The sequence below is a fragment of the Suncus etruscus genome, chromosome 11, assembly GCF_024139225.1.
Source record: "Suncus etruscus isolate mSunEtr1 chromosome 11, mSunEtr1.pri.cur, whole genome shotgun sequence".
Lineage (NCBI taxonomy): Eukaryota > Metazoa > Chordata > Mammalia > Eulipotyphla > Soricidae > Suncus > Suncus etruscus.
In genome coordinates this window covers 41,740,214-41,751,788 of record NC_064858.1, presented here as the reverse complement: position 1 = coordinate 41,751,788, position 11,575 = coordinate 41,740,214, and the positions used below count along the sequence as shown (strand labels likewise).

General features: G+C 37.1%; 1 non-coding gene across 1 annotated transcript; it reads right to left on the bottom strand.

Moving 5' to 3' along the window:
- Positions 1 to 995: 995 nt before the first annotated feature.
- LOC126023220 (small nucleolar RNA SNORA51) lies at positions 996 to 1,125 on the bottom strand. The gene has a single exon (XR_007500422.1). It is a non-coding gene; the product is annotated as a small nucleolar RNA SNORA51 (small nucleolar RNA).
- Between the last annotated feature and the right edge of the window lie 10,450 nt (positions 1,126 to 11,575).

Genomic DNA, 11,575 nt, shown 5'->3' with positions numbered 1-11,575 from the left:
GTCAAATGCTTATAAAATGGCAAAATCTTGACAAATATTTGTTGAATGATAAAAGTTGGATGATATTATACAACAAAACTAAATGTTTACTTCACTGGGTATATGAATGCCAGTTAATTGAATATTTATTTCCCTTTATAATTAAGATTCCCTGTCTTGTTAGTAAAAATTACATGAAAGCTTTTAATTTTAATAATGTCACAGAGAAAGGATCATAGAGCTTAGGATTCAGGGGATAAACAAACACATTTTCTCAAAATGCGTTCATGATTTGAATTGTTTTGGAAAATAAATATTTATTTACTATATTGAGTATCATCTCAAACAGCAATACAAATCTAATGCTTAAATGTAATACCCGGTTATAATTCTATAGCATTCAAAGGTGTATAGATTTGGGGCTAGAGAGATAGCATGGAGGTAGGGCATTTGCCTTTCATGCAGAAGGATGGTGGTTCGAATCTCAGCATCCCATATAGTCCCTCGTGTCTGCCATGGGATATTTCTGAGCATAGAGCCAGGATTAACTGCTGAGTGCTGCCGGGTGTGACCCAAATCCAAAAAAAAAAAAAAAAAAAAAAAAAAGATTTGGGGTGGATAAGAAATGAGATAGTCACTGATTATGAAAAAGTTTTATAAAAGACACTGAACCACAAACAACAGATTTGACATAAGTGCAGATAAAATAAACTCAAGGATGCTTACTTGCTGGATAAGTCACTCAGTGTATAGTAAGAAACCACAGCAGTGAAAGAGAACTTATGGTGAGACATAGAGACAATTCAATATTTCAAATAAGAGGATGAAGGAACCAGAACTATATGACAGAGTGTTGATAGAGAAGAGGAAATTAAGTTTGAGAACTGTTTCAGAGAAACAATCAACAAGACTCCCACCCTGTGGGAGTGGTGTTTAGGAGAGGAAAATATGAGATCAAAGTCAGACTAATAAAATGATGTATTGATTAACCTGCAATAAAAAATACTTTATTTATTTTTTGTCCCCCAATTAACAATACAGACCAGGCAAAGAACCTGGGTTGAGGTGTATAAGGGGGTGCATTTACTGTGCCTCCTCTTTCTATACAGTGTAAAGAACACAGCCTGTGGTAAGAATTGGGAGGCCTTATCTTTTCTTTTCTTTTTTTTTATTGATATTATATATATAAATCCTTCACCAGTGCAACATTCCCATGACCAATAGATGAATAGTTGAAGAAACTATGGTACATATACACAATGGAATATTATTATGCAGCTATCAGAAGAGATGAAGTCATGATATTTTCCATATTATGCTGAGTGAAATAAGTCAGAGGGAGAGAGATAAACACAGAATGGTCTCCCTCATCTATGGGTTTTGAGAAAAATTAAAAACATTTGTGTAATGATTCTCAGTGACAAAATAGAGGAGGACTGGAGGGTCCAGCTCCCAAAATGAAGCTCACCACATGGATCGTTTAATACAGTCACAGAAATAATTACACTGAGAACTATCATAACAAAATGTGACTGAATGAGAGAAGTACAAAGCCTGTCTAGAGTATAGGCCTGTGTGGGGTGGGTAAAAGGACACTTGGGATATTGGTCATGGGAATATTGGTCATTGGTAAAAATAATACTTTCGAAAGACCAGATCTAGTTAGAACTGGAGAGTTAAAGAGCTCATTTTTAACTAACAATTTCTGTTACCTGTGAGGTCCAAGGGATAAATATTTAGGAGAGGACAGGACAGTTGAAGTGCTGATTACAAAAGCAGTCCTATATCTAGCTGTTGCTGTCATTGGTTGTAAACTGTAGGAATACAATGAACCTACAAATATAGTATCTGTTTTTTTATGTTTTGTTTTGAAGTCACACATAGCAGTTCCTAGGACTTAACTCTTGACTCTGGCTCAGGAATTACTCCTGCTAAACTTAGGGTGTCCTATAGGATGCCAGGATTTGAACTTGGATTGGTCACATGCAAGGCAAGAGCCCTAACCACTGTGCTATAGCTTCAGAACAAATATAGCATCAATTTATTCAACATCTTTAGTTATAAAGTTAATGTGAAAAAAATATTAGCACTGATGTTGGAAAGATCTTGCTTTCTTTATATATGTTTTCTGCTTAAAATTTTAGTTTTTAAGAATCTATTGATCACACTAAGTGACAAACTATCAATATCAGTTTCATATCTTTCAAAAGATAATAAACAGAGCCTGTCATTATTACTGGAGCATAGTACACCATCACCAGGACAATAATCTATTCACACAATTGCTTGATTGAGAGAGGGTCATGATCTGCTGCTGAATAATTTAAAATTCATCTACAATGTTCCAAGGGAGATTTTGCATACAGATGGAACCCAGCTAAGCAAGTGAGTGAAATGGAACTTTTTCAAAGTAGAGAACAGCAGACATCCATAAAGATCATGTAGATCAAGTTCATATAAAGGTCACACAGTGTTCTTCAACTTAGTTTAGGGAAGTACAGATGCTTCTCCTTGACTTTCTTTACTCTATTTTTTTCTCTTTAAACACCAACTACAAGCATGTTTGTAGTTGGGTTTCATTATAAAAAAATGAATATCCCCCTTCACCAGTGCAACCTTCCCAACACCAATGCTCCCCATCCCTTGCCTGTATTCGATACAGGCAGATTACTACCATTGCCATGATAGTTGTTAGAGTAATTATTTCTCTAATTGCATTCACCACACTTTGTGGTGAATGGCCCATCCTTTCATTGCTCAACTCTATTGTTTCTGGGTGTTATTACGATAATGATTTCCTTTACTCTAAACTGCTCATTGTTTTCTTCCCCCCCCCCCCCCCCGTGGGCCTTGTTTGAGATGTCTAAATTCTAAATCAAGAATTTCACCTCTGGCAAGACATGAAGCCACCAATCTTGCTTTTTGGTTGAACTCATGAACTCTGACTTCAAGTCGTGACTTTTCCACTTTGTCTGCATGAACTACACAATTAGGTTTATTATCTGTGTCTAGAGTTCATTTTCTGAACCATTAACATGATAATGGTAACTAGTATAGGGGTTTCTAATAATTGAGAGATCCACTGTGTGAATTCCATAGAATTCCTGGCATTAAGAATCCAGTTAATATGAACTTTATTTCTGGATTTGGGGGTTAGAAATTACAAATACAGAAAATAAATTTTCTGTTTTAGGGTAGATCACACACATTTACATCTGACCCTAGTTCTCCCCACATACTCACCCATTCCTAGATTATTCTTTATATCCTTGAACTTGTATGTCTGGAGACTATCCCCAAAACATCCAATTTAAGCAAGTGAAATAGACCAATTCCTAATTCTGAAAAGAACAATTTTTTTCTCAACTTTAAAAATAAAGATAATTTTCCTCCTCTGAGTGTAGAATAAGTATGAATTACCCGGGGTGATTAGAAAAGTCTAAGATAGTCTCACATAGATTCTGAAATTTAAACATTAAAGAAAAACCCCCTTGTTGTAAAGTTACACCATTTGGAATATGTAGAGAGGCAAGGGATAGTTACTAAGGCCAGCTTTGGATCAGAAATCTAAATCTTTAAACCTTTAAATCTAAAGATTAATACCCTAGATGTGGGGTTATGGAACAGTGATAAAACACTTGCCTTGCTTGTGTAAGACTCTGCTTTTGATCTTAGGCACTGAAATTCATCATTACAAATATTAAACCTATATAATAATATAGGCAGATGATGCTTTGAGGTATGTTTATCACATTCTTTTTTGGGTTTTATTTTTTTGGTCCCATCTATTAAATTCAGGGCTTCTGACTCCACTCAGTGATCATGAACTACAGATAGTGGGGATTAAAACTATATCAGCTATGTGCAAGCAAGATCCCTACTCACTGTTTTAACTCGCCAGCCCTGACTTGCCTATTTTTTAAAATTTTGATTTATTTTTTTAATTTTTTCTTTATTTAAACATCTTGATTACAAATATGATTGTGATTAGGTTTCAGTCATGTAAAGAACACCCCCTTCACCAGTGAAACATTCCCACCACCAATGTCCCAAATATCCCTCCATCCCACCCCACCCCTACCTGTACTCCAGACAGGCTTTCCAGTTCCCTTATTCATTCACATGATTATGGTAGTTCTCTGTGTAGTTATTTCTATAACTGTATTCACCACTCTTTGTGGTGAGCTTCATGAAGTGAGCTGGAAGTTCCAGCCCTCCTCTCATTGTCTCTGAGGATTGTTGCAAAAATGACTTTTATTTTTCTTAAAACCCATAGATGAGGGAGACTATTCTGCATCTCTCTCTCTCCCTCTGATTTCTTACACTCAGCATAATAAATTCTATGTACATCCATGTATAGGAAAATTTCATGACTTCATTTCTCCTGAAGTTTCTTTAGCCCAGGGGTCTCAAACTCAATTTACCTGAGGACCGCAGGAGGAAAAGTAGGGGTAATCCTTGAGTGCAAAGTCAGTAGTAAGCCTTGAACATTGGGGGGTGTGACCCAAACAACTAAAACAAAATAAAACGAAAAAAGATTCTTCTAGGGCAGGGTCATAAAATGTTGTACGGAGGGCCGTTTGAGGCCTGTGGGCCATGAATTTGAGACCCCTGCTTTAGCCATTCTCTGTTGAAGGGCATCTTGGTTGTTTCCAGAGCCTAGCTATTGTGAATAGTGCTGCAATAAATATAGGTGTGAGGAAGGGGTTTTTCTGTTGTATTCATGTGTTCTTAGGATATATCCCTAGGAGTGGAAGAGCTGGGTCAAATGGGAGCTCAATTTCCAGATTTTGGAGGAATCTCTATATCGCTTTCCATAGAAGTTGGACTAGACGGCATTCCCACCAGCAGTGGATAAGAGTTCCTTTCCACATCCCCGCCAACACTGTTTATTCTCATTCTTTGTGATGTGTGCCATTCTCTGTGGTGTGAGGTGGTACCTCATCATTGTTTTGATTTGCATCTCTCTGATTAGTGATGAGGAGCATTTTTTCATGTGCCTTTTGACACTTTTATCAAATTGTCTGTTCATTTCTTCTACCCATTTTTTGATGGGAATACATGTTTTTTTTCTTGTAAAGTTCTGTCAGTGCCCTGTATATTTTGGATTTTAGCCACTTATCTGATGGGTGTTTGATAACAAAACCAGACAGAGATGCTGCCAAAAAAAATTACAGACCAATATCCCTGATGAATGAGATGAAAAGGTCTTCAACAAAATCCTGGCAAATAGGATCCAATGCATCATCAAGAAGATAATACACTACGATAAGTAGGTTTCATCCCAGGAATGCAAGGATGGTTTAACATCCGTAAATCTATCAACATCATACACAACATCAACAACATGAAAAATAAGACTCTGGAAACAGCCAAGATACCCTTCAACAGATGAATGGCTAAAGAAACTTTGGTACATCTACACAATGGAATATTATGCAGCCGTCAGGAGAGATGAAGTCATGAAATTTTCCTATACATGGATGTACATGGAATCTATTATGCTGAGTGAAATAAGTCAGAGAAAGAGAGAAAGATGCAGAATGGTCTCACTCATCTATGGGTTTTAAGAAAAATGAAAGACATTCTTGCAATAATAACTTTTAGACACAAAATAGAAAAGAGCTGGAAGTTACAGCTTACCTCATGAAGCTCACCCCAAACAGGGATGAGTTTAGTTAGAGAAATAACTACGTTTTGAACTATCCTAATAAAGAGAATGTACAAGGGAAATAGAAAACCTGTCTAGAGTACAGGTGGGGGTTAAGTGGGGAGGAGGGAGATTTGGGACATTGGTGATGGGAATGTTGCACTGGTAATGGGTGTTCTTTACATGACTGAAACCCAAACACAATCATGTATGTAATAAAGTTTAAATTAAAAAAAAGAAGAAAAAGAAGAAAAACACATGATCATATCCATAGACGCAGAGAAAGTATTTGATAAGGTCCAACAGCCGTTCTTGATCAACACTCTCAGCAAGATGGGAATGGAAGGAACTTTTCTCAATCGAGTTGAAGCCATCTACCAAAAGCCAAGTGGCAAATATTGTCCTCAATGGAGGAAAACTAAAAGCCTTTCCTCTAAATTCTGGTACAAGACAAGGCTGTCCGCTCTCACCACTCCTCTTCAACATAGTACTGGAAGTACTTGCTATAGTGATCTCTTTCTCTTTCTTTTCTTTCTTTCTTTCTTTCTTTCTTTCTTTCTTTCTTTCTTTCTTTCTTCTTTCTTTCTTTCTTTCTTTCTTCTTTCTTTCTTTCTTTCTTCTTTCTTTCTTTCTTTCTTTCTTTCTTTCTTTCTTTCTTTCTTTCTTTCTTTCTTTCTTTTTTCTTTCTTTCTTTTCTTTCTTTCTTTCTTTCTTCTTTCTTCTTTCTTTCTTTCTTTCTTTCTTTCTTTCTTTCTTTCTTTCTTTCTTTCTTTCTTTCTTTCTTTCTTTTCCTTCCTTTTTTATTCAGTAAAAGAATCAGTCCTATAGATTATTGCAGTAGATTAAATTGTTGCATTGGGCCAGAGCAATAGCACAACAGTAAGGTATTTCCCTACAGGCAGCCAACACAAGGCGTACCCTGGTTTGAGTCCGGCATCCCATATGGTCTCCTGAGCCTGCCAGCAGACAAGTAACTCCTGAATGCTGCAGAGTGTGACCCAAAAACCAAAAATAAAAATTAAAATAAATAGAATATTGCATTGGCATTTGAACCTAGGAGAAAGTGAGTCTTGATTCCACTTAAGTGTTTTCCTCAAATGAACTGGAGTTTTTACAATGAGTTTAAAGCATATAGGATGCCTTCTCATATGAGCCTTTATTATCTTAAGTACCTTGTGTTGTGAGAGTTGACTCTGGAAAATATGAAATATGAAAATGTATAGAAATGACAATAGAGGCCTTTACCCCACACCACACCTCCCCCATCATTCCTCTATAATTCAAAGTTTATTTTCAGGAAGTGGTATACAAAGCAAAAATAAATTTATGAATGAGGATAATTGCATTTGATGGCAAAATGAGCAACAGGCTGTTTTTAAACATTAATTCAGTTACTCAGGTCATAGTCCTGACTTCAGCAATGAGAGTGCAAGGAATACTCTGAAAGCCACTCACAGCTGTTAGAATTCATTCCTGATGCTCCCAGAACATTCCAAATAGAGGACATAGTCCCCAGATACTGCTCAGATTAGTATGATCTTGCTATTCATCCCTGGAGAAAAAACTTGGTTGCATTCAATAACAATGCTGTCATCAAGCCATTTTAAATATCTTTTCTCACTGAAATATTATTTACTGCTCCTGGCTTTTTTAAATTTATAAATATCTGTATGATCTATTGATATTTATTTTGTCTGTTTCTTTGTTTATATCCCTATATAATATATATGTCATGACATATATATATGTATATATATTATAGATATATGATATAGGGTTAACCTGGAAAAAGCATTGAGATGTTGAGGAGCAAGGAATGCCATTCAGTATATGTGTTATTGAGCACTTGTATGAGGCCCCGAATTCTATCCCCAATACTGACCCACATGAAAATAATATTTTTATCTATAAGGAAGTACAGAAAGTGTACCTTTATAACTTTCATGTTGTACCTTTGCCATTTTAATGGTCCAGATTTGTTGGATCTAATGGCCAAGGCAGTGACAGGTTAATCAGAAGAATTTTAGGAAATCACATCCTGTTCTGGGGCTAGAGCAATGTTATCCATAAAATGAAGAGTTGCCCCTCTTTATCTCTCATGAACTATTCAGTCATTGATATTTCTAGTTAGGCAAATTATCATTGGTGAGGGTAATCTTTAATGAAGAAAGCCTTCCTGGGTTAGTTTGTGCATAGAGCATTCTTAAAACAATCATAAAACATTCTCCCAACCCCAACCAGCGGCCAACCTGCTCCAAAAGTGGAAGGACAGCCTCTCACCCTGCCTTGCCTTCACAGGGAAGAAGCTGCTGTGGCCACTGCGGCTGTTTTTTTTTTTAAATATATATCTTTATCAAAGTTTACCCTCACCAATGATAATTATAGGATGCATTCTGGGAGCATTAGTGGAGGGAGGTTTACACTGGTGGTGGGAGTAAATCACTGTGTGTTCGCAGTCCAGTCATGAAGGACTTTGTAAATCATTATGGTTTTAATTAAATAAAAAATTAAAAATAAAAATTTTAATGCAGATGTATTGTTCATAATGTATTTTGTTTCAAAGTGGTTGAATTGAAAGAAAATATTTTCATTGAAAGTGTGTAAGGGCTATTGATCTATGACAGCAAAGGCACTTGAATGGCACATAGCCAATCTAGGCTTAATCTGCCACACCACATATGATCTTTAAAGCACTTACCCCTTAAAATTGAGCAAGGAATAAGCTCCGAACAGAGCTGGGTGTGGCCTAAAAATAAAATAAAATAAAGTTCTTTAAAGTCTTACAAAAGGAGTTAAGTCTTAAGGAATAAAAAAAAATTTTGTTTCATAGTTTTGAAGCCAGCAATGATATTCTGACAATGCAGTTTTTTTTTTGTTTGGCCCAGAAAAGAAGTCATATTTCTACCTTGTTGCAAGTCAGCCCCTGAAGAGGTTGACTGATGGAGGGATGGAGGATGAGGTCTTTCCCCTCCAGCTCAGAGCACACATCTGCCACCCTGTTCAGCCGGCGGTTCTGAGGTGAAGCGGTGGGTAAACAGCTCGCAGACAGGCTTGTGGAAATATTAGCTTTATTCAGTGGACAAGACTGAAGTCCAAAGTCTCAGCATCAGTTCCAGCCAAAAGCCCCCCGCCTTCCACAGAACCTTGTTTTTATCCCCCAGAATCAGATACCACCCAATGGTGGGATCAGATATCACCCAATGGTGGAAGCAGAATCAGGTACCACCCTAGGGTGGGGGCAGAATGCCAGGTCACACCCTATGGTAGGGCACAATCACCAAACAGGGTAGGGTCAGTAACATAATAATCCCATAAAATGTTTACATGCACAACACTTCCCCATTTCTCTGACAGGCCAGAATGTTGCCACAAATATGTCATTAAACCTTTTCATATTTCCTTGAGGAAGACCTTACACTTGACCACATTATTTAATTTCACAGTTTTGACTACTCAGCTGATATGCCACTTTTACAAACAGAAATCAGAGCTCAGGAATTGCTTGACCTGTATTGTCTTCTGAAGATAGAGTGATATTCCCCTTTGCCTAAACTGATGTTTCCCATATTGCCCTGGATAACAGTATCAAGCAAAAATAGCAAAACATATGCTTCTTTCTTAGTCCTTCAAATCATTAAGTCCCTGCTTCTTGCTACTTCCTAGCAGTGTAATGCATACTAAAAAGATAGTAATGAACCTGAAATAGTGAGCTGAATTCTAGGGAAAAGTCATAAAGATGTTCTTTGTAGAGGTAGAATATAGGCAAAAGTGTGAGAATAAGAACTCTTGACAATATTGAAAACCAAGGACAACACTCTGACCAGGGAGTTGTGACTTTTGAGAAGTTGAAGAAAGAACCAGAGGACTGAATGTCTAGTCTTGTAGCCTTCAGATTGGAAGTTTGGCTTCCAAATATATTAATCCATTGGAGAAATGACATGGTCCACTATACAGATTGGTGAAGTTTGGTTTAGAGAGGCTATAGAAAGACCAGAGAGGAGCTTTCACTATCTTCCCAGCTAAAGGTGATGATTTAGACAAGGGCACAAGAGTAGAAGCTGAAAGATTTAGTGGAAGAAAGAAGGATCTTATTTGAAGTCCGTGATTACTCAAGCATCGCACATGAGATGCTGATCTTATTGGCAGTAGCAGGACTGAAGGGCAATTGTGGAGTGGAACTAGGAATGTAAGATTGGGAACAAGAGGAAGTGATGTGGCTGCATGTTTCTTCCAATGGAAGATTCAGGGTCCCTCATGACAGACATTTAAGACATTCCAATCTCTCAGGGGATTCTTTGGGTAGTTTTAATAAAACAGAAATAACATTCTATTTTCTTTTGGGAAGATCCCTGTACTGTCAGTTTTCGAAATAGACTAGGAAAATTGCTAAAAAGAAAAGGGGGAAGAAGCTCCACTGTAAAATACTCCTTTTTAAAGGAACAGTATATGCAGATTAGATTAAATTGTTTAAACATTTTTTTTCACAGAAAAATAAGCAATTTTAAGAATTATCTGCAGTAGGGAGCTTGCTTTGAATTGGTAGGGCACTTATCTTGAACACGGCTGACCCAAGACAGAGGGGGTTTGATCCCTGGCATCACATATGGTCCCCAGGTGAGGAGCAATTTCTGAATACAGAGCCAGGAGTAACTCATAAGCACTTCCATGTGAGGCCCCAAAAAAACAAAAACAAGATAAAAGAGTGATCTGAGTTTAACCCTAGGCTGTCTGGCTCTTAGTAGTATCTTCCATTAAAAAGAAAGAATTAAGTAAATTATTTAATTGAGTCATTGTGAGATACATAGTTATAAGGTTTTTTGTGATTGAATTTCAGTCATACAATGTCCAACATCCGTCCATTCACCAGTGCATATTTCTGCCACCCATGTCCACAGTTTCCCTACTGGACTCCCCCTGTCCTCCCTTGCCTCTATGTCAGATAGTTTTTCTTTTTTCATTCACTCTCTTCTTCCTATTTTTTTTAGACACTGTGGTTTGCAGTATTGTTTCTAAAGTTGTATAAATATCATCATGCATTTTACTTTATCTCCTTTCAGCACCCAGTTCTTTTCCAGAGCCATCATTTCCAACTATTATTACCATAGTGATTCCTTCTTTCCCTAACTTCACTGCCACTCCTCAGTTATTGTGGGAAATATCATGGACTAGTCCTCCTGAACCTCATCTTTATTGCTTTGGGTTTTTATTACCATATTATGTTATTTTGTAATTTTCTCCAAGTAAATGCCATCATTATGTCTATCCTTCTTCCTCTGACTGATTTTGCTCAGCATAATAGTCTCTATACCAGGGTTCCTCAAACTATGGCCTGGAGGACACAGGCAGCCCACCAAGGACATTTATCTGGCCTTCCAGGTATTTTTGCCATTGCTGCCTGTCCTATTTAGCAGCCAATTTGTCCCAGGCTGCTGTGCACATGTGTGGGATATGTGCCAAACTCTCTGATTCCTCTCCTTCCATCCATCTGTCTGACTCTCTCTCAGCCTCAGGCAGGGCACCTCAAACTATGGCCCACCAACAAAAGGCAGGACTATAGTTCCTACTGAAATACTTGTAAATTTGTTTATTTAACTTTACTTGTTCTTAATTTTAAATATTTTATTTGTTCTCATTTTGTGTTTTTACTTCAAAATAATGTATGTGCACTGTGATAGGAATTTGTTATTTTTAACTGGCCCTCTAATGTTTGAGGGAAGTGAACTTTTTGCAAAATTTTTGTTTAGAAAAATACAGACACTTTGTCTTTTCTGAATCTCACAATTCTTTAAGATCAATGTAGGATGGTTGAGGTTTCTAATATTTAAGGATCAAAAGATAACATGATAACTTGAGTCAAAGGGCTCTCACCGTATTTCCTTCTCTTCTCTAGAAGCGATATTTGAGATTATTCTGTCCCACCAGGGAATTTGGAGGATCAATGTAATA